The sequence below is a fragment of the Oxyura jamaicensis genome, chromosome 2 (genome assembly GCF_011077185.1).
Source record: "Oxyura jamaicensis isolate SHBP4307 breed ruddy duck chromosome 2, BPBGC_Ojam_1.0, whole genome shotgun sequence".
NCBI lineage: Eukaryota > Metazoa > Chordata > Aves > Anseriformes > Anatidae > Oxyura > Oxyura jamaicensis.
In genome coordinates this window covers 40,497,334-40,524,307 of record NC_048894.1, presented here as the reverse complement: position 1 = coordinate 40,524,307, position 26,974 = coordinate 40,497,334, and the positions used below count along the sequence as shown (strand labels likewise).

Genomic DNA, 26,974 nt, shown 5'->3' with positions numbered 1-26,974 from the left:
TGACAGCACATGCAAAAAGTAAGGAAAGCACAACAGTGCTTCGCAGATGTAATGCGCCCTACCAAATGAAGTGAGGTGGCACAGGACACACAGGCACAATCTGTGAGAGCATCCTCACATCAAGGTTTGCTTCAAAAAGCAGTTCAGTCCCTTTCCAGAGCTCACAAACACTACCTGAAAGCACACAGACTGTATTATGATCATCTGACATAGAACTGTGTTTTACGATCACAAATGACACATTCCCTAGAGGAATTTAGGCAGCAGTGAGCTGACAGATCTGTAGAGGAAACAAAAGCTCATTGGGAAACACCACCACTTTTATTTCCCTTCCTGCCTTACCTCTTTTGGTGAGTCTGGTGTCTCACCTGCCTCAGCTGTGAATTTCTAAAGCTTTCCCAACCAAGACTCACATCCCAAGAAGGTTCTGCTACTTCTCAGCCTGTTAAAAAAAAAAAAAAAAACTGCCTCCCCAAGATTTTTATTATTAAGAAAAATATAAGTTGTTGGAGGGGAAATTCTCAGTGATATACCTGAGTTTCTTTAACATACTGTTGCAAGCTATTAAAAAAGTTATGCAAGATGGACTTGTCTATTCATGAAGAACGGTGTTTTCAAAAAGCATTAAATAACTTTTAGTTTTGTTTTTATTTTTGCAGCGTTGCAATGTTGTACTAAAAGGCTTATTACTATTCAAAGACAAAATAGGACCTCACAGACATGCTACAGCCCCTTCAGTCAACACGGAGTAAGCAGAAGCAATGTTATACCTTAAATACACCCTGTAAGATGAGACAGGAATTACCGCACTTACCAGGAAGATCTGTCAGATATGTATTTACCAGTACACTTCCACTCCCTCCGAAGCACAGCCCTCACTACTCTTCCTGCTCCACAGCCGGAGGGGCTGGTCAGCAGTGACGTGCTGTGGAAAACTATCCAACTAAACCATCCGAGGTCTGAGCCAGCAGAAAACCAGCACAGCACGCTGCCTTTTGCAACGCTACTGGCCCACCTCATCAAGCAGAGCTGTATTTCGCAAGTCTCAATAAATGCAACAGCATAAACAATATCCCCTGGTAATACAATGACTGCAGAAGTAACATCATTTACCATTGTGCTTTGCAAAGGGAACTGCTTTGGAGCAGCAGGAGGCTTTGTTCCTATACATACATATTTTAAAAATCTTCCTTGGTTGGCTCTTCGATCGTAATGAAAGGCTCTATTCTATCCTCAGTGTGAGAACAGCTTCCCTTAACGCCAAAAGAAGTTACACATGCACAGGGGAGAACGTTCACCATAATCTCTTGCAGTAGCATCCTTCCATTTTTACAGCTTTCCACCTCCGATCACCTTCTGAGGAGAAAATCACCGCTACGTGTTTAAAAGTGAAAGGAAGACCGTGTATCTAAAGGATGTCACTTCACAAAGCATGCTGCTAAGCTGATCAACCCCAGGGTCTAGGTCTGGCCACATCATCTCAGCAGCAAGTCACATTCAGTAAGTATTTATGAACACATGGACGGGAAACAGAAGCTTACAACTAGAGCCAGACCTGGCTTTCAAAACCCAGCTCTCACACTGAGTAAGCAGGAAAATTATGCATCACCTAACTTCCCCTTATTTTCAAGATGGAAATGGTGAGTGTGTTTAAGGCAGTTCCACCCTGTGTGAATGTAAAATCCTCCAACACACAAACAGCTACAACCCCTAGGCAATGATGAAAAGCTATGAAGGAATATTGGGGAACTTTGCATTAAGGAAGGACACACCTCAACTTCCAACCTCAACAAATTTCCATATAGCTTTGGTGCAATCACTTGTTTGTGACTCCGCTGGTTTTTCCCCAAGAAAAGAAAATCAGATTCTTCTCTACGAGCATCGCATTTTCCAAATACAGGGAGTTGCGGCTGAAATGCTGATTACCCAGAAGAAACCGTAACAAAAGCAAATGCAATAACCTGTAACTACACACTACACAATATATGCAGTTTCACTGCAAACGCAGCCCGAGCCATGAGAACAGGAATGTCTTTTGAGTCCCATTACATATAGGAAGAACAAGGATATTTATGAATGGGCAGCAGCTGCTTGTGCTCACTGCCCTGGGAAATGCATATATATTCATAACAGCTACTGGACTTGAATAAGTTCCACACACCTACCTGGTTTCAGAATACACAAGCTACAACAGTCTGGGATTTAAGACTGATCCAAATCAGTGCCATTTTTTTGTGGGAAGAAACAAAATCCAAACTCAGCTAACACATGCATACATTTGAGTACACACTCCGTTCCACAATATACTTTTGACAACTGTGCAGTGAATCCTTGATTGACTTTGCTACTCTGAATCTTCTTTCCTTAAGGACATTTACATGAATACTCTCTCATTTAGATAAATGCATATCAGCAGATATTTATCAGACATCCTTTAATCAGATTTTTTTTGAGTGCTTATTCACAGGAGAGGAATTGCCCTTTTTTTTTGGCCATTTCTTCTCTTAAATTACTAGAACCTTGAGACTTCAGTATTCATAGAAGAATTGCATACTTTCTTGCACTGGAGATGCATAAAGATGTAAGAATCCTGGAAAAAACAGCACCGATCAAAATGGACAGACAGACTAAGGAGATCTGTGGTCTGTCTAATCTAACCTCTGGCCCTAACAGGGACTCATACCAGAGGGGAGAAAGACTTATATACACAAGTACACAACGACCTGCCCATTGTAAACTGGTGATTTTTTTCCTATCTATGCCTTGAATGGGGGGATATATAGGGTGTTAGCACAACTCATGCTAATGTTTAAGTTCCAAATACACATGTAAATGTCTTTCTTTTTTAATTTATGCATTTAGACTAAGATACCTATTTTGCCACAAATTCCTGAATTATGTATCGTAAATGTTGAAAAAATGTTTCAGTCAGTTATCTCCGTTTATTACCTTTCGATGCAGTTCTTTGTTCTTGCTGTAAGTTAAAACATGATTTACTTACACACAAACCTCCCCCTGACTGCTCATCCTCTTGCCTATGATACCTCTCATTCTTTCACTACCTTGTCATGGAGAATTCCTTCAAATGCCACCAATCGTTTCTGTTCATCCAAATCCTTAGTTTTTTTCTGAATTTTCCTAAGTGTTGCAGAACAAGTGCAGCATTCCTGTTAAATAGCATCATGATGTGAACCTGTGGTAACTACTATCTAGGGAACATGGCTCTTTTAACCTTTTATAAAAATAAAAATTTTAAAAAGACAGAAATGACCATTTTACAAGAGCCATACAAAAGCCTATCTTTTTTTCTGCAGCAAACGTAGTTAATTTAATATTCAGCAACATGCAATTAGATCAAATTACGTACTTGGAAGATTTTACTTGCATTTGTCAGCTGCAAAATTCCATCTACCATCACAGTATCTATTCCCCGAGCTTTGCTGGACACTCCTGGAATTCCTCAGCCTTCCTCCAACTCATTTTGTATTATGCCTAAGTTCTTTCAACTCCTTAGCCACTTCTAGCACAAAACAATAGTCTGGTTTAACTATTCTGTCAGATCTAGCTGTATCACAGAATTGAGGGATTGGAAGGGGCCTCAGGAGATCATCGGGTCCAACCCCCCTGCCAAAGCAGGTTCCTTACAGCAGGCTGCCCAGGTAGGCGTCCAGACGGGGACAGCATACTCGCAAGAGAAAAACTACTACAGTCTATCACCTTGTGTACCCTTGCCTCTTTTTCTGAGGAAGGTGCCTCTTCTTCCACAGCCAGCCTATGATCCAACAAAAGCTTTCTATTGCGAGAGATTTCATACAGAACAGAGTGGAATATTACAAGAGCCAGCAATATAACCCAGAAAGAAAAGGAGAGATCCTGCTTGATGTAAATCATCAATTCTCAAATACTTCCCTAAGCCTGCCTGGCTGCTGTTACCACAAACAACTGATGCATCTGCTTTCTTCTCAGTCCTTAGTGGGGCAATAATCCAGCTTGAAATATTACATACTAGTGAAACTCACTCCCATTGAAAAAAATGTTTGCCCCAAAAGGCAGTCATATAAACTCAAAATCCTGAAAACAGCAATGTTTCTAAGAGCTCACAAGTGCCCCCCACAAAACCCATATCCATCTAAATGTCAGCTCACAAATGTACCTAAGATGTATAAAGAAAGCACTTCCATTTCTGTGATTTTAAGAGTTCTTTGGTACACTAGGTTGCAGTCAGCCTTCAGTAAGAAATTGCTCCAATGGGTCAGACACAATTTTATAGCAGATAGCCCTAAATTTAGATTCCTTTCTCAATTTTTTTTAAAACTTCCACATTTTTAGCAGCTTGTCCTTGCTTACTTCAGCTATTGTGCCTCCATCTAAAATCATTCGAATCACTGATTCAGAAATACTCCTATGGGAATATTTTCTTTCTAAAAGCACGGTATCAGATGGTCATCTCTAACTTAAGAAATAGCTTTCCAAAGCAAAAATAGCATTGATCTCTTTTGTTATAAACACAGCATCTGAACAGATCCAAGGAGGGAATACATTGCACCTCCCTAATACTTAGCATCACCTTTAAAGTATCAGGGCAGTAACAAGCAATAAACCACAAATGTTACTGGAACTAGGTAAGCAAAGCAGTCCAGTAACTTAAAATGTAGGCCCCACCATCACAGAGTATTTAAGAGAAGCAATTTTGGATTTAGTATCTTAAAGAAGGAATAATAAGTTACTTGTTTTCTAGAGTGGATCAATATGATAAAATGCTAGCTGTAAAAGTGAGATGGAGAGCAAGAATGTAGCTTCCTTTCTTCACTGGATTCTATTCTTCTCCTCACAATCACAACTTATTCCTTCAGACTTCATGTAACAAATTGCCAATTCCATGACATTTTCATAGTCCCCAGTTTTTGCTGTACTACTATCACTACTTACCCATCCCAACTTTCATTTAAAAATTAAAGTTTCTCAGCCATATGACTGAGACGTAAAAAACATGAAAATGCATGAACCTTATCAACTCAAAAAAAAAAAAAAGTATTTTCATTTCAACTTTTTTTTTTTTTGTAACCAAGATAACTTTATTTTTAAACGTCTGGACAGTGAAAAGATGAAGAATAGGTAACTGAGAATATGGTTTTCTTTGTGCGTTTAACCCCTCAACATCATTGCTAAATCCTCCTGTAGAAAAATGATGGCTCCTTTTTCCTGTTATCTACCAAATACAATATGTGAATTATCTAAGTACACATGAATCTTGTGAAAGACAGACCTTAACCAAAAGCTTCCTTAAGTCCACTTAGTAACAGTAGACAATTAATTGCTCAGCCAGCTTTGGGTGAGGCTTTCTAGCTGCCCTCCCAGCAAGCTGTCCTGATATGGGTCCGACAAGGATCAGGACAAAGGTACTTGCTCTTTACAGCTTCTGTTTTGTGAAGACCTGATATAACATGTTTCCAATCAGATGCAGATGAGCAAACAATTCACTTTTCTTTATCACTAACACAGGTTAAAAAATTATCCTCAAGTCCTCTGTTGAGTATGCAACCCAGTATTGAACAGACCATTTTGTTCTTCATTACTCAAAGGCATTTCGATATGAATTCATTCCCGTTCATGGAAGACCTTAAATAAATGCGTATTCAATCCCACTGTCATCAGCCTTGGTCTTTTGGTCGTCAAGCACCCCCCAAAGCATATGTACTTTCTGAATGGGCTTCAGTCACTTTGCATGCAGGAGACGCAGAGCACTTGCTGAAAACAGAAGAATGCGTGGGGCTATATGAACGATGAGGTAATGAAGATGCTCAAACTTCGCAGAGATACCACAAGCACAGTTTATATCCCAAAGCAGAAGCAACTGACAGTGTACTAGTGCAGGTTGTCCTAGATGCAGTCAGGGACACCGGCTTCTGGGCAACCTCCAGGTAAAACCACTTTCTGTATCACCAAACTCTTTGTCTGACAGAAGTCTCGCTCCCGTGCAACCATAGGAAAAAAAGAACTGGCAATAAATTGGATGGATTAAATTGATTGAATTTTCAACCATCCCGGCCACAACTCTCCAGATAACAAAACCAGCAATTTAATAGCATTTTTCACTTTAAAAACTAAAACACTCCCCCTCCCTCCCCAACAGACACCCCAATTACCTGTTTTCAGCTGAACCCTAATAGTACACATGAACTTCCTACCATAAGGAAACATCCTGCCAGCATACTGCAGGTTCTTGTAACAAAGCAAAGAAATAAGTGACAACAACAACAACAACAAAAAGATGTTTCCAAATAACTTTTACATTAAAAAAAAAAAAAAAAAAAAGAAAGAAAAGGAAAGACTGATTCCACCTGCATGGAATCAACTATATTAATGCTAAGTAAACAAACCACTACAACACAACAAAATCCATAGTCCTGCAGATCAAGTTAAGAAAGAAAGGCAAAGTGAAAGAGAAATGAAGAATGTGCTTATAACAAATACAATGTGCAGCATACTTTCATCAAAAGTGAAAGACAGAATCAAAAGAAGAGGAAGTATTTCTTACATTTGCATTTTTTTATTATTATTCCAAAGTAATAAGCAACTTCTAAAACATCTAATGTGATCAAAAACTTGAGTTTTGCCTTTAACTTAGGTTTTATAAAATGAACCCTACTTTTACTTGTCTCTTATCTCTGGACCTGAGCAACAGTACATGACCAGAACAGGTCTGCTGTTCAAGGCGATTTTCACACCTTAGGACACTTGACTTTGGCCCAATGAAAAGGGAACACTGTTTTCAGACATGATGAATTATCTTTATGACATAACAGACAGGGCTTCTGCTTTGCTCTGAGCTCAATCTTTATTTCATGGTCATTTCTATCAAGTCAGTGCTGGTGGTGATACATCATATGCTTAGAATTTCAATTAAATTGTCACTACAAAGATTTTCAAACTTGTACAAGTTTTCTGCATTTGACGTATTTTGCTTGTGTTTTTTAGTCTCAATGTCTTTCCATAAGGTTTTGCCAACACCCCTGGGTGGTTTCCAGCACAGCTCAGTCTTCTTGGCAGTTCTGTGACTAGGGCAAGTTTGAGGCAAGAAAGGGCCTGTCCAACATTTCCTGCTCTTCAGATTTCATTGATGTTAAGAGAGCGAACTCTGTGCTTGTATGCTGATCCTGGGTGCAATCCAGGTTGCTCTGTATTTGTGAGGATGGCCCAATGGGAGGCTTTGCTTTTTGGAGCAAGTTGAAAAGGTGAACAGGCAGTTCACAGCTATGGGTTAATAATAAAACTAAATACACGTGTATATATATGCAGTTTAAATATAAATATAGTTTATAGATTCTGATTATAAACTGTATATTTACATAAAAATGCAAAAATACATACATAGAACATACAACACAATAATTAACAGTATTCACTTATTTTACATTTAATCACATCAATAGCCAAAAGACACTAATAAAAGAATCACGTTTTTAGGTATTTATTCGATCCTATAAAAACTGCATTTTTAAATTATGGTAGCTCCACTCATTCTCTACATAACTTTATACATTTTTCTTCTTAAAGAACCCATCCATCTTTCACATAACATTACAGTGTATTCAATTTCAATATCTGGTAACAGAGCACTGGCTTTGTAGGAGTACCTTCCCGATAGCTCACCTCTTGCACATACATACTCTTTTGTAAAGAAATAAAGCCAGATGATGTAAACCAGTTTTGTAAAGCTACCATTTCAGAAAAACCATGATCAACTAATAAAAATATGGCTGCATAATTTTTAACAAAACAATATGGTATCTGATGTGATGCATTAACGGTCCATAATGTTATTGAACAAGACTACAACAGAGACACTTTACTTGCACTTCCTTGTCAGACAATTACTCTTTGGTACTGTAATACTTCATGTGCATACTTCCAAGGAAGACTCATGAATGCACAGGTTCATTAAGGGAATGAGAGAATCGATTGTAAAATGGAAAAGGCCGAGTGAGGTCATATTTCAAAGAGATGAATATGGTACACTCCATTATGTTGTAATCAGCCTCCCTCTTTCATCCTAAGAACTGTAATAGTCTATCCTAATTTTCAAAAAAAAAAAAAAATATTCACTGCCTGCATCCTACCTTCATCCCAAATACAGTGAGGAATTCAAATGTGCTGCAGGCAGTTTCCATTTACCATGGTCTTTGGAGCAGACGGTATTGATGTTGCTGACCATTTTTCTCCTTAATAAGAAAAACATTCAAATGCTACTAATATTGCTGCCTTGGCAAACCACATTTAATAGATGGGACTTGCCCTGTACATGACACACAGAACATCAATCAAGGCTGAATTTTATTTCAATTTATTATGGTTGCTGTCTAAATGAAAAAATGCTTATATTGTTAAAATGTCTTACAATATAAATGTGCAAATGATGCAATCACCCATTTTGTGAGAAATTTCTGATTTTGATTAAAAATATCTACAGTTGAACTTCTAAATATTTAATAAATGTAAAAACAAAAAACACAAGCACATTAAGAAACCACAGTAATTGGTATCCGATGCAATATCATGGTTTTGTGCGTGATAGCTTTTATCTTTAGGAGATGAGTTTATTACGCATTCTTCTTTTAAAACAATAAAAGCTGCCTTTTTGTTCAAGTCATCTAGAAAAAATTACTTTAATCTTGACTTCATTCAGTACTCGCATGTTTGTTGTATTTTTTTTGTTGTTGGCTTCCTTTTGGTTTTGTTTTGAAGTTATCATTTATCACTGGTCTTGGCTTGCTGCATCCCGCCATCTCAACTCTGCACCAAGTGGCCTGCAAAAGCCCTCTAAGCTTAAGGAACTCCAGACACCACACCATTACCAAGGGGTAGAAAACAACACGTTGTTAGAAAACAGATGATACTCAATTCTATAATTGAGTAGGGCAGCCAAACCTGCCCCAGCATTGGGGGCAGAATTGAAGGCTTTTAGCCTTGGCACAGTTCTGCGGGTACACGCAGCAAGTGGTTTCACCAGGTCTTCACTGCCATGACTGCTCTCCTTACTGCTCCACCCAGAACTGCACAAAACAACACACGCGAGCTAACAAACGGTCTCGCTGTAGGAGAGCACTACAGACTGCCATAAAAGCCTGTAAATACCCAAAGGTATTTAAACCTCATTAAACTGTCATGTAGTGTCTCTATATATTTCCTTCCACGTCACTGCTCATTATCATGCAACTATTATATAAATACAACCCTCCCCCATGATAAACAGGTGGCTCCTTCTGCTCTATTCATTTGGAAATGCTCAAGTGTCTAGAGCCTAAATGCAGTTATACAGAGAAGGCCAAACGTTACAAAATGTCAGAAGCATGCAGCAGGCCAGAAAAAAAAAATAGTTTTACTAGAAAATTAGAGTTTAGCATGGGTATGCAGGCAACTTCCTAGTATTTTCTTACTTGGGCAGAAGTATCCAGAATGGACTTTGGACACTACAAGCAAAAGACTGAACTGAAAAAATGGTCTCTCAAACCATACAGCAAACCATGGCAAGATGTAATGTACTTGAGTAGAAGGACATTGTGGTTACACAGGGCATCTTGTAGTTTGTAAGGTAACCACCACTCATGCTGAAGCCCAAAAATCTCTGATGAGCGAAGAAGGCACACCAAATTTTTGCCTTGCATTGCATTTTATCACAGCCAAGAACTGAAGAGCACTTTGAGCTTGGCCTTTTAAAAAACAACAGATAAATAACTGGAAATGAAGGAAGTGTGGGAAAGCTACATGACAGATAAATGGGACTTTTATAACATTGCATATCGTAAAGGTTGCCAAAATGTGTTGAAAGAAGAGCCAGTTAAATCACATCCTGCTGTAGCTGTCCAACTTTATAGCTAAAATGTTCATATTAATTTTGTTAAACAATTAAAGAAGGAAATCCAAAATATTATTACAAGTATGTTGGCTTGACACTGTCTCTTTTGCAGATTTAATAACAGATACAGTATTCTCAACTTCAAAGTGTGACGAATGTATACAAATTGTGGGAATTCACAACCTCAGGGCCATAAAGTCCTTGTCATATGAAAACTCTACAAATTCGACACTATGCTATACCTTTCTGACAGATATTTTAGAAGAGAAAGGAAAGATATTCCAGTAGTTATGGAGCTGGCTTGACATTTAGGGGATCTCAGTTTAATTTCCTTGTCTGACAGATAGTCCTTCCTAATCCCAACCAAAGTAAATTATTTTCCTTACGTTAGTTTCCCTATCTTTAAAATGGAGACCATTTAAGCACCTGATTTGAGTAAGTATTAAACAGAAATATATATATATATGCCTTTCTTCTATATTTTTCTCAGATGGGAAGACAGCTGAAAGCTCCATCTCCCAAAGGCTTTGACTATATGCTTTTAAATACCTTGAAATCAACCAAATACACTGTTTGTAAGTAACATGATGTGCATCTTGCAGGTCTTAATGTCACTGGATAGACTTCCATTTCAAAACTAGTGCTCTGTGATAGAAGAGATATAGAAGAATGAGCACTGGTGAAGTTAATAAACAAAATGCATTCATGGCCCATTACTTCAAATAACTTTACTATATAAGTAGTCCACTCATAAAATAATGGCCTCAATTAACATTTAATTCTCACACAGTGCATTCATAACGTATTGCAAGGATTAAAAGTTCTGCATGAATATCACCAGTCTAGAAGTGCCACAACTTACAGAAGAAGTACTGACATAATTTCCACTTGATTAAAAGTAGTTTCCAGTCTTTATTTTTTCCCCTGTTAGGCCTCCTTGTCCTGTAATAATTACAAGAAAAGATACTCCCCTGCATATTAGAGCTCCCAGTCTCCCAGGTGATTCTCAGCTTTGCTCTGGAAATTGATAAGCACTCTAGCACAGCACTACTGCAGAGGAGAAGGTTAATAAGTCCCACCACTCTGTGGTCCTGCAGTTTTGTTCATGAAGAAAATGACAAGAATTTACTGGTAGAGTGCATGCTTGAATCCTTTTTACAAGGTAGAATGCAGCAAATTTTCTGAGACCCACGTCAGCTAAAAAGAAAAAGTGCCAGGACTGCCACCGCTGGGAACATACAACTGAGGGCAAGACCGAAGCAAGACTGGAAGAGTCTTTCTGACATTATCTGGACATTTTAATAGCAGCATGCGATACCAGGGCAGCTGCAATGCTTGTAACTTGATAGATCTAAATGCCATGTGAAAGACCTCCCCTCACTCAGCAGTCTTTGGGTTTTCCAAGCTAAACCGACCACCTAATGAATTCTCCTTTAGCACAGAAAATTAAGAAGTTAACTGGGAAAGAGAGTATCTTTGTAATATGCGGTTGCTTTTATCCTGCAACACAATGCCTGAGCATTGATGAGATAACTCAGTCAATTAATCACACACCAACAAAACACATTCTAACAATGACTGCTGCTTTCACAGTGTCATTTTAAGAACTGCCTCCAGTACACATGGATATTTTTTGTCCCATGGGTTTGACCTGAATCCTAATGAAACTAACTACTACAAGAAACCAAGGCAGTACAAGCTACCAGCATTCAGGACATGCTGCAAAAACACACTCAAAAAGCCATCAGATGCTTCTCTGTAAACCTGAAAGGAGGATGACCAGAAAGCTCCTGGAAATTTAAAACAAACATCACTCTGTCAACCTACCTTATCTGAACAGTGCTTTGATGGTCAAGTGATGAATTGAAAAAAATATTAAGAGCCATACAGATCTAAGTTTAAAATCCAGCCAATTGCCTATTATCTTAAAACATATTTAGGGCTATGCTAGGACTTCTATGAGTTAGTCTAAGGTATGAAACAAAAAAAACCCACACAATATGAAAAACCTGATTCAAGGAAAATGAAACAAAAAATACAGCTGCTTTCCTTCTGTTATTTTCCTTTCAAGTATTGTCTTATTTAAAATTTATTGTTAATATAGCATGTTAGTAGTTGTCCCTAATAAGCACTGTATACATCCAAGAAAACTGCATACACTGACAAAGACGCTTCTAGTTTTGCACAACACATGGCTTTTTTATACGATACGTTCTCTCCTGAAAACTACTCCCTCACAAAATGAAAATTCAGCAGAATCTCTAATAGCTTTCATATTTCAGCCTAATAGGTAGCACGGCATTGCACTGCCACCCACCTTTGCTACAATATTGCACAGCACATTTAACAGACATTTGCTTCCTTCACACAGTCCTTATGCGCAGCTTCTGCAGGACCTCAGTATTAACATTTAACAGAGTCTATGAGCATAAAGCACATTTATGAACACCTGCTAGAACATTTTATTTGCCTTAAGAGTTTTATTATAACTGCTAGATTTTCTTGCTATGCTTTATGGGCCAAATCCTGGTCCAGTTTTAGCCTAAACTCCCATTGACTTCAACAGGAAGTTGACTGGATCGTATGTGGTTTTCCATACAAATTCAGTACAGCTTTAACAAAACCGGATCGGTGGTAAGCACAGAAAAACGCCAGTACCCAGCAGCAGCAAACAAAACCGCTGAACCCAGTCTTCTGGTAGAGTTAAAAAATAACCCCCATACCCACAAACATGTAACGTTCACATTGCACTGCAAAAACTCACTGATGCTGAGGCTGAAAGTCACACAGGCATCCCATGCACAAGCACCTACAGCCTCCCGTGCCTTGATGGGACATTCTACCACCTTGTTACTCTCTCACAGATTTTGCAGAGGAAGTCACGCCAGGAGTCTGACTGTTAAGAAGATGTCATCTACAATGGTTTCTGTTTGACAGAGTTTTACCATCATTACTGGAGATGTCAGAAATACCCCTGTGAAACTGCACATGGCTACAGGCAAGCGAGGAACACAACTCCTCACTGCTCAGAGAGATAATAATGGAGGATTCCACAAAGTCTGCTTGGAACCCCTCTAAGAAAACAGAACCTCATTTAATAATACATAAACATTACTTTGACCATCACTACCGAAAGACCTAAAGCAGTAATGACAGCCAGCGAGTAAACAGCAGACAATACAGCAAAGCCACTTCTGTTTCACATGAGCTTGACGGTAAGTGCTTGATTCAATGCATACTATTAAGCCAAAAAAAAAAAAATCAAAACAATTATAAAATGAAATTATAGGCACAATGATGAATGGCGACAGATGAAATGTTAACAGATCTAGCACCATACACAAAAATCATTGATTTTCTCTGATTACTACTTAGGTGATCAGAGTGTATTACGTACTAGTTGCCTGCTTGCTCCAGATTTTATTAATGCTCCAATATCAGGCACCCAATTTGGAAATCAATGCTTACTTCATCATTTTTCTCTGAAGGATTCTATTATTCACAATTGATTTAACAGAAATGAAAGGCTTACCATTAACAAGAGCCAGCTGCTGACACTTCTTAGATGAATTATTGAACTTCCAAAAGTGAATTAACTTAACCATCACCAAGACTTATTGTCTGATGCTTCTCATACCAAAGTCAGTGTATTTCTAATTACAGAATCAAGTAGTAGAAAGTAGCTTCTCTGCCGCCTCCATAAACACCCACCATATACACCAAGTAAAAAAAAATTAAGGAGATTTGCAATGATACAAATAGGATTTATGCTCCAAATACAGACAGTGGGAGCTTCGTGTCTAGATGTCTTTTTATGCCCTTAATCTACATCATCTTTCTAAAACTGTAAAGGTAGGGTCATTTTAGGCTTCAGAAAGAGGAAATACAGTTTATGGAAAATTATGTCTTCTACCTACTGTCAAGTTTCCTAGAGCAGACCATGCCCTCCCAAAAGCCTGGAGAAGGAGGCTATTAACTCCTTTTAAGTACAAGGTGAAGATCCATCTTACGAATTGAGACAAAAGACGCAAACAGGCAATTGCAAGTAGAGGTAGTACTACAACTCCATCCCCAAAAGCAGTGTAAATGTAAAAAGCAGAAGGCCTATCCATAAAACTTACCATCCAAGCTAACAGGCTATCTGCTCAGCACATAAATTCACTAATCCCCTTTTCCAGTCGAGAAGAACTAAGCACCGCCCAAGGTGAATTCAGTTCCTCATGTAAGAGCTTTTGTTCTGCAGAGTACAATGTTGGCTACAGAGCTGTAGCCCCCGATCAACAGCCAGATACAGGTTCAGAAGGGCAGTCCATCAGACCAGTGTCTATGCAGCAATCCTATGAATTAACAACTTCATCCTCAAATCCTATGCGCTTCCTAGCAGGCGCACTGCTAATAACACTATTCATGAATCATTGCTGGGAAGTACTGATAAAACCCTACACATCAGGAGTGTAAGAGCACCCAGTTGTACTTATCTACAAACAAGGTGCTGTCAAACACACGAGGAACTGGGCTAAGCAACATGCTACCCTTAAGCCATGGGTTACCAAGACCACAGCTGCCTGGTGGCACATCAAGCTATCAAAACTAGGAAGTATTTCAGGGCTCACTAGACTTTTTGCCATTCTATGGCTGAATATGCTTCTAAAATGCTATAACGGCAGCTGCTGTCTCCTGCATGTATGATGAATGAATGCTAAAGAACTCAGTTTGATTATAGTTATGCCTGCCACTGCTCTGAAGAGTTCAGCTTGAGGCCAAGCTGAGGCTCCAGGTGAGATCCACTCAGGAAGTCTTCTGGATTAATAATGCAAATCCCTGCCTTCCACTTACAGTGCAATGATGAGACAGCATACCTGTTCTATCCTTGTCACAAACTGCAAGTCAGCTACTGCCTGAAGTCACTAGGGCCTCTTCTCAAAGTCCTCACCAGATCCAACTGTTTGTACGCTGCGCTGGTGGCAAAGCATCAGGACCTTTTTTTTAATGAGGGTTAGTATCTGAAGAAGATCCTCTTAGAGCAAACCTATCTTTTATTGAGTACTGCATTTCCCATTCCCACACCCCTCATCTATTTTATCTCCTAGGTTACTGTAACTAACTTTTTAAAATTCTGCTTGTTTACATTGGACAAAAAGTTTAATAACCATTAAAAATGGGAAGGAAGAACCCTGACAGAGAGATCCTCCATGCTCATAAGACTTACTTTCTGAAGAAAACGGGCCAAAGTTTTTAAATAAAATTATGATTATGTTAGGAATATTTAGACTCCCAAATTTTTCTATCTATCTATTCTCCATAGAATAAAACTTTTTAAATGCAGGCTGGCTGGCCCTAACTGACGTCTCATCAAACCTGATATCCGCATAAAACACATCTCAGCAAGTAGTTTATAATAACTCATTTTAAAGGACATAGACATTGGCAGATGCCTTTCCTTTCTTACACTCATTTTTTCCAGTATTTCCCATATTTTGAACCTCATAATGCTATAAAGAGGGAGCAGATTGCACAAGTGGTCCTACTGGTTCCTTCCAATGGGAATAACATGGTCAGAATCTGGCATTCAGCAAAGTTTCCATTTCTACATAGGTTTCATTTATTTTTCAGTTTAAAAATAAAACCATATTACTCTGGCATGTAACTAGAGCTGCTCCTACAATGCAGAAGAAATAACACTGCTGGCAAGCCCCAAAGCTGTTCCAAGAAAAAACTGCATTGGCAGAACTCTGAAAAAAACTTCTACTTGACTAGAGGCAGAATTCAGCACTAGCACAAATGGCCAAAACTTCACTGCAATCAGTCACGTTACACACGCTCACTTATTGCACATCCGAATCTCCATTAGGTTTACATAACGCAAATATATTTAGCCGAAGTGGAACCCAAGTTCTGTTGAACCAATTCTATTTATTCCCTACATAAATACTACTTTAACACTGACTATGATCAGCCTTCTGTGAACAACGTTTTTTCCTCAGGAATGAATACCAACATGCTATTTGCTACATACCACGACCACATCACTTGTTTGTTTTTTTGTTTTGTTTTTTAATAGTTATCCCATTCAGGTGCCCAATGGTTAAGATACGGTGAAATTACGATTGCAAAATCTCTCCTCTTCCTGCATCAATTATAGACACTGAAGAAAAAAAGATAAATTGATATTTTGCAGCTTCTGAAGGTTTGACTTTGCAACCTACTTTTTAGAATACGTCTTTTTGCATGTCATACCCTAGGTTTTCTTAGAGCATGAATCACCTAAACAGTGTGCAATAGCGTTCTTTCAACACAGGAATCAAACCTTGCTGTGATCCAACTTCACTACCACACAGACAACCATGAAAATATTCAGCCACCTGAACACTGGTGCTTGTGCCCTTGAATATCCAAGACAGCGGGCTGATGTGTGTGACACAGATCTTACAAAGAGACATGTGCCCTTCCAGAGCATCTGTTGAAAGCAGCTGAACTGAGTCCTTTTTGCCAGAGAGAGAGAAAGCTATGTGATAGCTTAGGCTATATGGTACGAGGCTGCTGAGCTAAGCTCAAGGATTTGAGGAAGGGGTCATAAGTAAGGCCCTCTTTCTTATCTCATTCCCCAACTCCTGCCTGGAAAACGTAATTGTTCTTACTAACTGTGACAGCAGAGCATAACTGCAACAGGAGCATTAAATTAGCCCCTGAAGGCAAGCTTCAGAGATGAAGAAGCACGGTGCCCACAAAACTAGCATTTTCCAAAGTGTACTGTTCCTTCCCTTTTTTAGCGGCTGTGCGATCCCAACTTTGGGAATGCGAGTCATTTTCGCAAGGTGACAATTTCTTTTTCTAGGGAAGTCCAATTAGAGGAGAGAAACTGATTTTCAAAATTCTGCATCTTATCAGATCTCAACAAAATTTCACTGGTTTAATGAAGAGAAAGACAGTTAAATTGTCTGAGAAGTACGATCATGCCAAATACCGAGATCTGCTGCAAACAAAGCAGGTGTCTAAAAAAAAATAAATATGGAACTTAAATACATAAGTACTTATTTCTAAAGTACTGGTATTTCTAAATCCAAGCTCTAAGCACAAGTTACTTACCCTAGGGTTGACTTGACCTTAAATGCAGTTGTTGGGGTAATAAACTGAAAAGCTTCATTGTCGGTGAGGTTTTTTTATGGTTGGTGGATTTTTTTTTATTTTTTTTTTTTAACACCTATTATACTGTTGCTAGAGATAAAAATGACAAAGGAAGGTATACTGCATTTATTCACCTTTGGATTCTTAAGAACTTGTATCCAGTGTACCACAACTCCTCAACTCCTGAACTGCTTCAAATAATTCATCTAAGCACATTTGCAACACTTGATTGTAAAATTCAGGCTGCCCACATATAATCAGGTATCTTTCAAATAAAATGTAACATTTATTTTAGATGTTTATTGACATAAAGCAATTCAACAAATACAATGACATATACTAGGTGATGATTATATTCAGAACCCTACTTTTTACTTAATATTTTGACCATATATGTACAGTAAGAGCTTCAAATAAAATTAATATGCAGCCACTGCAGGAGTGAAACTCCACCCACTGCTCCCACTAAAAATATTACAGTCCCCCCCCCAGGGCAGTATGCCTAAGAATTTAGTGTCACAAAAATCATAGCAATAAGAGTACAACAAGACACAATGATCATCTTTTTATTTCCACTGTGGAAATAATATACCAGAGGTGTTTCAGAAGGACTTTGATTTTTGAAAACAAGCAGTCTCTTTCCATATGTTACCAACTCTAACAGAGGCGCATTTTTATTTAGGCTAAATCATGCCTTATGGGACACACTGATGGGGAAGAAAGGAGGACATGCAACTGGCATTTGAGACATACTGCCAATGCAAAGCTGCCAAAAGCACACAGCAGGGAGCATGTTTTGGCTATCACGAGCAGAATAAGCATGCACTCCTTAACCACTGCCAGCTGGCGTTTGTTTCCAAATACTGAGTACTCACTAGGCAGCTCAGAGACTGGACATACTCCTACCCTTAAACTATGCTCCCATAAAAATGCGCTGCTGAGATACCTCATTAACCATGATCGTCTCCTAGCTTACTGCCAAATAAGAAAGATTGAATGACACAAAAAATCATGCATTCCCTCCATGCACAAAAAGGTACTTCAGGTATATCTTAATGTACTCTAGTGCTTATGGCAAGAGGAAAATTTTATAAGGGTTGGAAGAAGCTTCTGCCCACATCTCTAGAAGCAGAAACACTGTCACTACTCCAGTACACATGGATAGACAAAGTGAAATCCGGAGACCCGGAGTACCAAGAAAACACAGCAATGAACTGCAAGAGTGGCTGGCACTGTGATTATAAAATATACTATCATGTTTAACACAACTGCTAGCAAACCTCATAACAGAGATGCTCCCTGCTTTATGTGTTGGGGCAGGCTTGCGGGTAGAAGATTAATGTTTCCCTCCATCTGCTAATGACTATATAGGTCCCCCGGGCTTTGCACCAAGGGTACTTTGCCCTTAGGATGAAACAGGAAATGGGAATTTGTGTTCATTTTTACATGGTCCTACTATTTCCAGCAACACTCCCAATTGCTAAGTGTGTATTATTTCAACTTTATCTACCAAAACCATATTTTATCACTGTAGTTCAACTGTGATTCCAATTAGATTTTTCAAAGAGAACAGTTAAAAGGAGAACAAACCAACAGGGGGGCACTTTTCACTTTTCAAGTGCTTACCTGATACAGTCTGCATTGGTATTTTCCCTGTAAGTGCTCCATTCATTAACTTTTTACTACATTTTCAAAGTGACTCCCCTCCTTTAGATTTCTCCTTCTCTATCACTGATAGCCTGCTGTCATGGACCACGCAACTCTGAAGGAAGAAATGTACCAGCGAGTGCCATGTAAAGGAAAGGGCACTAACTAAAATCTTCATTTCTTTCAGTGCATGGATTTTTAACTTACCCGCTTAACTCTACCTTTGCTCCTCAGGACTGGAAATAGTCAGAGGGAGCTTGACACCAGGGTAGTTTTCAAGGACCTAAGCCAGCTTGACATGCTGGAAAAAAATGGGAAAGAGCAATTAAAAAGTATAGTTTTGAATGAAAAAGGCAGACACACTCATCGGTAATGACTGATACTCAAGGCAAAATTAGGGAAGATCTAATGCTATCACCAATATGGACAAGCCAGAAATCAAAAACTAGTGCTGTTTCATTGTAGTCTTTGGAAACGGAACTCAGGTTACTCTTCCCGATGAATATCCCTAGCAGTTCCAACACAGACCTTGTCCTCAATTCCCACCCAAGGAAGAAGGCGGCATTCACGACAAAATTCCCTGTGGAGCCTCCAAGGGAACTTCAGAGCTGGTCAAAAGTGCACTAACACTGAGCACATGCAATATGCAATTAACTTCCCCCAGTATACTCAACTAAACTTCAGAGAAATAGTGAAAAAAATAGCTGAAATAGTTTGCAGCTGAACCATCAGCACAACAAAACCCTTTCCCTTTTTTAACAATGGAAATGTAATTTCAATAACGTGGCCTCTACCCATACTTCAGATCCAGGAAGGCACCACTCCTGTTGACCTGCTCCTGCCCAACAAGAAAAGCAGGACAAGAGAAAGTCAAGAGGGGGAAGGGAAAAAAAAATCTTCAGCAAAGAATGGTAAATTCTGAGACCAGGCAAAAATGCAGAAAGTATAGCCACAAAAGACAATTCAATGCTTCTCTTACACAGCAGCAGTACTGTAAAACAATGAGTGTTGAACTAACAAAGTGCTCTCCCCGTCTAGCCCCTAAGTCTCATAACATTACTTTGAAAATACTTCTCTCCTGGCTTCCTCCATCAGGAAATACTCTAAATCAAAGATATATATTCTACAATATTGACCAGTTACCTGGCTCATAAAATCCAAACCAAAAGAACAGACTGATTTTTTATTATAAATAACAGCTCTATCAGCAAGGCAATTTCCATATTATAACCTTATTAGAAACAACAACACTGCTCCCATATTTCTAACCTAGGTTCAGTGATTTTCAACCTTTTTCTTAGGCTTCCATCAACAACTCTTGTATTTTAGCCTTTATTTCAAAAGAGAGGAAAACGCCTTTCCCTTTTAAATGCGTACAATGCTGGAAAACACATCCCAAGTACAATCCAAATACACAGAGCAACTAAAGGGGAATTAAAACTGCTTACTACTTCCCAATTACTAAGTCGCTCTCTTGCAGTCGAAAACCTTTAACTTCCATGCTAGAAAACATGTATTGGTAAGGATTTTGAAGAGAAAAGCAGGTCTCTAGATAATGGCCAGAACAGAAAGCTGCTGCTCTCTTCCTTCTTGGGAGTACAAGATTGCATTTCTCTTCCCCAAATTCCACACTCTGGCCTCCTGAGCAAGAGCCTGCCCTCCTCTCCGTGCCATTCCCACCCACAGGTAGGTATGCCCACGGAGGGAGAAGCTTCAGGAGCCCCTGTGCCCTGCAGAGTGCCGATGGTGATCATGACAGCTCTCACACAAGCCCTCCTGTGCCTCTGCAGAAAGGCCACGCTCAGCCTGGCCCACAGCAGCCGAGATGGATGGCATCTAGTTGTGCTGCTGCAGATTACCCGCTCCGTCTCCAGTAGCCTTTCTGAAAAGCCAAACCAGACCCTTAACTTCTAAGCCCGAGTTCAATATGCTAGCTGTGATTCAAATACCAGAAAAAGCATTTACTGTCTGTAATGAAAAACGAACAAACAAACAGAAGAAGTTGGTTTGGGAGGACTGGAATTGTTTCGGACCATGGACATGCTCCTTCTTCCTTCCACCACCTGTAAGCATGTCTGCACAGGGACTCAGGGTAAGAAGTTTCTCCTCCACTCCTGAAGTTTCTCATTTGAACGCATAAGCGCCAATATATAGAGCTCATATTATTTTACATTCATTGACTGAGATACTGCTTGAAAGACTAATGTAGATTATTTGGTCATCAGTAACTCAAGGAAAAAAGGCAGTCTTAAGGCCAAACCTTCGGGCATTTCCAGTGAGGTCAGTATGACCTCTGAGGAAACAACACTTCCAGGAAAACAGCAAATCTTATATTTGAGCATAGATATTACCTAATACAAGTGGTCAGATGCAATGCCACAATTAACAAGGGTGAGCCACTCCACCAGAAGACTGAGAGTACTCCCGTCACATCAGGCCTGAATCAGATCTTCATCAGTCACTCAAAAAAGCACTTTCTTATTATGCCAGACCGGAACACTCCGAATTTACCTTGTGTGTTTCACACCTCCCTGGATTTGTGAAGAACTCACCTACACAAGCCAAGCCAAGCCAGCAGAGACCAGTGCCCAAAGTGCTTCACATTTGCCCCGAGCCACCCTGATGTCAGCACGGCTGCGACTACTCATTGTGCAGAGGCATTCACCTGCCCCGCAGGAACACGGCTGAACCTGTTCCCTCCTCATGTGGTCTTCATAAAACTGTTTTTAGTCTAAACTATGTTGGTGCAACAGCTAAACAAAAGGCTCCTATGACCCTGCAAATGGATGGCTCTTCCCACAAACACACTCAGAATGAATACTCAGCATAAAAATTTGTTACTTATTTTCTTCGAGAGATTTCTTCCTGAATTACTTAGGCTGGAAAGGGGCTCAGGAGGCCATCTACGCCAACTCCCAACCAAGGCAGCACCAATCTCAAACTGAGATCAAGTTGTTCGTAGCCTTGTCCAGCCAAGATCTTGTATCTCCAAGGAAAGATCCTGCAGCCTCCCCACAGCCCTGGTCCAGAGCTTAACCATTCTCATTGTTATTTTTCCTCTTATGCCCACACAGAGCTTCCACCCTTTCAGTCTGGATGGCTGCATCTCTGCACTCCTCAGAAATGCTCTTCTCTCTCTTTTCCGTAATAGCCATTAGGACACAGAAGGCTGCAATCTGCCTTCCCGGTCTGTTCCCCAGGCTGGGTGACCTGGGACCTCAGCTTCTTGTGTGCCACTTGCTCCTGCCCCAAACACATGGGCAGCCCTCTTGGCTCTCTCCAGTTTGTCCCCACCTCTCCCGTACTGGGGCCCAGGCCTGGATGCAGCAATGTTCCAGGAAAAGCCACAGGGAATGGTTGCTCCCTTCAGCTGGGTGACCACGCTCCTGCTGGTGCGGCTCGCCACGCCACTGGGCTCCATCACAAGAGCACGCTGATGACTCCCACTCAACACCACGTTTTATCGCAATATTCTCTTATTCCTATGCTTCCTTTCCCCCAAAACAAGGGGTTACAAGATAAAGAAGTGATGTGGAAAACAGCAAACAGCCCTCAGGCACCACTATAGCATAAAAACAAGAAGCTAATGCTGTAGCTGATATTCTTCGTGAAAAAATACAAAGAAAACAAGTGGGGCATGATCTTATAGTCGCTGACGTCAACCAAGACTTTGCACGAGAAAGAATAGCAAGGCCCCATATTAAGAAGTAATAAACCCCCAAATTTTACAGGAAACATGAAAAGTAATCAAGTTTCTCCAACAAGTTTTTAAAAGGGAAATATTTTGGTTAAAATATTAACATTACTGACAGCTGACAGTGGCTGCTCCAAGACTCTTTATTTATGAAAATGCAACAAAGCCTTTCACATACTTCACCTTGACCAGGCAGCATTGCTCTACAGGTCACCGGACACACAGAGCAGCATCAGCTACCTTACCGCCTCATCTCAAAGCACCTTCTTCTGAGATCCACCTCTGAGGAGCAACACAAAGCAGTCAACAGGAGAAAGCGCTGCTTCAGGAGCGGCATTTCAGAGCACCTAAGCACAAAACACTCTGGAATAGCTTTTTTTTTTTTTTTTTTTTTTTTACAGTGACCGAACAAAGAAATAGCTGCACTTAAAGAAAATTGAATGTGGGTTAGAATGTATACAACTTCCTGCAGTTGACCCCAGAAAAAATAAAAGACATATGATCTGTAACTTCCTTTGACTTTTCTTTGAACTCTAGATGGAAAGCTTTAAAAAGCAGCATTTTCTTATTAGTTACTTCCAAGATTTTCGTTAAATTAAATTTCTCAATAGTATGTAATGCTAAAATACTTATGTGTACCAATACCGTGGGCCAAGCCACCCCCTCTAACACAAAGAATTTTTTTAATCATTGCTGTGAGATGGGATGTACTGAATTACTTTGATGAAACGAGCAGTACACACCACCTACTTGACAGCACGGATTCCAAAGCATGTGCGGAGAGGCTAGACATACGTCAAAGCAGATTCAAGAGCAAGAAGATGTGAGAAAAGGAAGATGATGTTACCTGTCCTGGGCTACCGAGGGCCATTTTTCATGCCTAGCACCGCAAAGCATGCCCTCACAGGGGGTGAATCAGGTTTCATTCAGAGACCCAAGGAAGGCAGCTTTCTGTACAGCTTCAGAGGATGCTCCCCATATGCAAGAATGGGTTTAATAAAGATTCAATTTATCATTTATTTAAAGCTTGTCTTCTATTACTTTGGTACATATTGCTGCCGCAGGGAGCAGCTTTTTCATATCTACCCAGATAAGAGCTAAAACCTCCAGAATCACGACCGCCAAGCATTCAAGCCCCAGACCTCCAGATTACATTGTGCAAGTTCAAAACCTGCCTCCTCAGCAGCTGCACAAGTTCCATCCAATATTTTAACACAGAGAAATATATATATGAAAATATTTATACACACACATAAGTGCCTACATTCACTTGCCTACATTGCACAGGAATTCTGCATGCTGCAGGCACAGCCAAAGTAAATAAGCTTTCAGCAGCTTACAACAATAACAGGCATCGGTGCCTGTAACGTTCGGCATCCCTAAGGGCCACAGCAAACCCACCAGAGCTGGCGGACAGCAGTAGCATGGCACCTCTCCTACCAGCCTGCTGGAAATGCACGTGCTCCCAGCCCCGTACTGCAGCTTATCAGCTCACCAGGCTCCTAACCCAGAGACAAGTCGTAGCTCTGTGCTGGAAGCCAGAGAGAAACCAGAGCCTCCAGCAAGACGGGCACCAGAAGCCCTGCCCCAAAGCGCACCTCGGCAGACATTTCACACGCCACCTGGGAAGGTGTTGTCATCACTTGTGCAATGAGAAAGACAAAACCCACTCTGTGTGCAAAGCTTTTGAACACCTCCAAGACTGGCACTTTTACTTCTCTGGGTTCTTTTTTTTTCCCCCTTCCATCCCACCCTCTTACAGAGGGTAGCTTACAGAGACCACCTTCAGAGTGCCACGCTAATTAGCAACAGCTTGCACTCTGTATTAAAAACAAAAAGTGGAAAGGGAAACCGAGCAAGCTCATATGCTCGCATGCATTTCATCTGTAACTTCATCAATACTGGCATATTATAAATTTTATCTGATTTATTTTAATTCTGATCTGAGAAGGTCAGTAGACTTGCCATAACTGCTAAAAAATAAAGTCATAAATTTGAGATGTGATATGGTAGGACCTATTGCCCTATGCATTTGCTATGAAGCTCTACAAAAACCTGTACTGCTAATCAAACCTGACAACTGAGAGATCACTATTTCAGGATACAAGAAAGATATGAACATTAGAGAAAATTTAGGCTGGTGTAGAAGATAAATCCAAATTCTCTAAAGTATTACTTTAACATACTAAATAAATATTTCATAAAAATGAAGTTCTTTTTGCCTTTACTTCATAAGTAACTTGCTTTTACTACACAAGCAACTCCTCCAAGAAGTACTCCTTATAGGTGAACGTCTGTTCTACAAATTCTTTACACTTTGCTGTGTTTCATGTTCCTTTCACTTTTTCCCCCACGGGCCTCATTCTGGTTTTCTATGTCTGTAATGCCTTCATGTCCAGCACTTTCCCCACCTATCTACCTTGAAAAAGAAAGCAACTGAAGATTACAGAGAATAAGAAGTTAGGATTTAAACTCTTCAAGATTTCCCATGCTGTGGCAAATGGCATACTGCGCATTGCTTTGAAGGAGGGAAGTGTGATTTCACTGACATTTCACCAGTATCTTGGGACACGAAGGCTAGCTCCTATAGTAATGAATATTTAATTAGAACACAACCTACAAAGAAGGAAAACTTGACACAGTTTTTTTCCCAAGTTTTGCCCAAGCTTTAACACTAGTTTGTACTTGAGATATGCATTGTAATAAGTTCCATTATAACAATTAAGATCAGTTAAGCTATATTGGGGTATTTCAATAACTACTGTCTCCTAAGATACAAGCAACGATACTGAAAGACAGAGTTAATGAAGACAACTTACAGAATTCAGCGCTACAGGCTACTAGTGAACCAACAAGTTATTAAACAGGCACAAACACACTAACGTTTCACGCAAGTAACTGCGAGCTGAGGAGGGTTAGAAGAAACTTCCACCATGACAAAAGTACCCCGTAACTGCTCACAAGAGTTGGGTGAACCAAAGCTGGCCCGACTTTGTAGCGCATCCAACTGAGAAGCTGCTGTTTTTTAAACACTGTAGGTAACGTGCTTTAAGAGAATCACGTCCTGGGGTGCAAAGTAGTGGACCTTATCTTTGTCTTGAAGATACTGGTATTGCACACAAGAAATATAGGTTTTAGCACACATATGATTGAATCGACTTGCAACTCTGGTTTCACACGTGTAAATCCATCAAAGTCAGTGGGGAACTCTCCCACCATATCCATATAGATTGAAGCATGAAAATGGATGATCCCCTTCAGGCACACCGTGCTCAAACTCCTACTGTACACACCTACCTATGAACTTGCTAGAGTTTTCTATTTCATTCCACAAGAACGTGGAGATGCGAGATGTCGTCGAGTCCTCTACGCCTCAGCCACACTACAGACCCACCACCCCCAACCAGGCTAGCGTTCTTGCAACCATAAAACCCTTTTACTACCAATACAGACAAAGCCACTTCAGCAGAACACTGAAAAGGCATCATGGTAATGCAGCCCTTGGTGTCGCTCCTTCTACCGCTAGAGAAGCGGATCCTCAGACGTGAGGGAGATGCTGCCAGTGGGATGAATTAGCCCGAGATCTGACTGCAGGACCCCTCAGCTCTGCAAGAAGGCGCAGAAGAGAATCAGACGAGACACAAGGTACCCCAAAACACAGCCATCCGCTTTGGAGCTGGCTTCTGTGCTCTTCACGAGCACACTCAGGTACTGAATAATGACAGCCAGGGTTGAGGCAGATCCTATACCGGATGATTGCTCTTATTTGCTAACATTACAACACTATTATACACACACCTACCCTGCAAGCTTTCATCTAGCAGAATCTGTTTCTCCGGTAGCTTACCTCCACAAAAAGCAGACTATCAGCCCTCTCTGATCGTTAAACCAGATGCAGACTGACGCTGACACACCAAGCTCTTCCCCAGGGCTTTATTCATAAAAGAAAGATTTAAATAACTCTTTAAATCAAAACCAGCTTCCTCGCGACAGAATAAAAGCCCTTGAAAGCAACTTCTCGTTTTTCCTTCCAACTTTTCCCCAACCAAAACCTTCGGCGAGCGGTGCCCCCGCAGGAAACTTCCACCACCGTGCCGCCGCTGGCGGCGGGGCACGCCAAGTTTTGGGGTGCTGTGCCTCGGGGGAGCCTGAGAGTCCTGCAGGGGGTCCCAGGGATGGCTGCTAGGGTCACGTTTGCCCTCACAGGGGTCCCTCCTGCCCTCACAGGCGTCCCGTTTGCCCTCCAAGCGCCGAGAGAAAGCGCCTGCAGCACCGTCGCGCCGCCGCCCGCCCCTCGCCTTTCCCCTCGGGCGCTGTTAGGCGCTCCTCGACCCCAAGCAGTGGAAATAAAGCCCAGATCCCAGCTCACAACTCCGCCGCGGCGCCCCGGGAGCCTTCCCGCAGACGAGGCGCGCTTTTCGTCCGTGCTGCCGTGAACGCCGGCATTTCGCACGGCCCCGGTCCCCCCCCGGACACATACCTACATACACACCCCCGCACCTGCGGAGCACGGACCGCCCGCAGCAGCCCCGGCAGGGTCCCGGGCGCGGCGCCCGGCCGCCCTTTTGTCTGCGGGGAGCAGCCCCGCCGCACCGGGGACGCAGCCCAGGAGCTCCCGCTGCCAACTTGTGCCGGGGCACGGCGAGCACCGT

The 26,974-nt window shown here is 40.8% G+C and overlaps 1 protein-coding gene across 1 annotated transcript in view; it reads right to left on the bottom strand.

The window, feature by feature from the left end:
* The window catches only part of RARB (retinoic acid receptor beta), a 321,973-nt gene extending 303,044 nt beyond the window's left edge, over positions 1–18,929 (bottom strand). The window contains exon 1 of the mRNA XM_035319058.1: positions 18,836–18,929. The gene's annotated coding sequence lies outside the window, so the exon portion shown is untranslated. The remainder of the gene's footprint in view (positions 1–18,835) is intronic.
* Between the last annotated feature and the right edge of the window lie 8,045 nt (positions 18,930–26,974).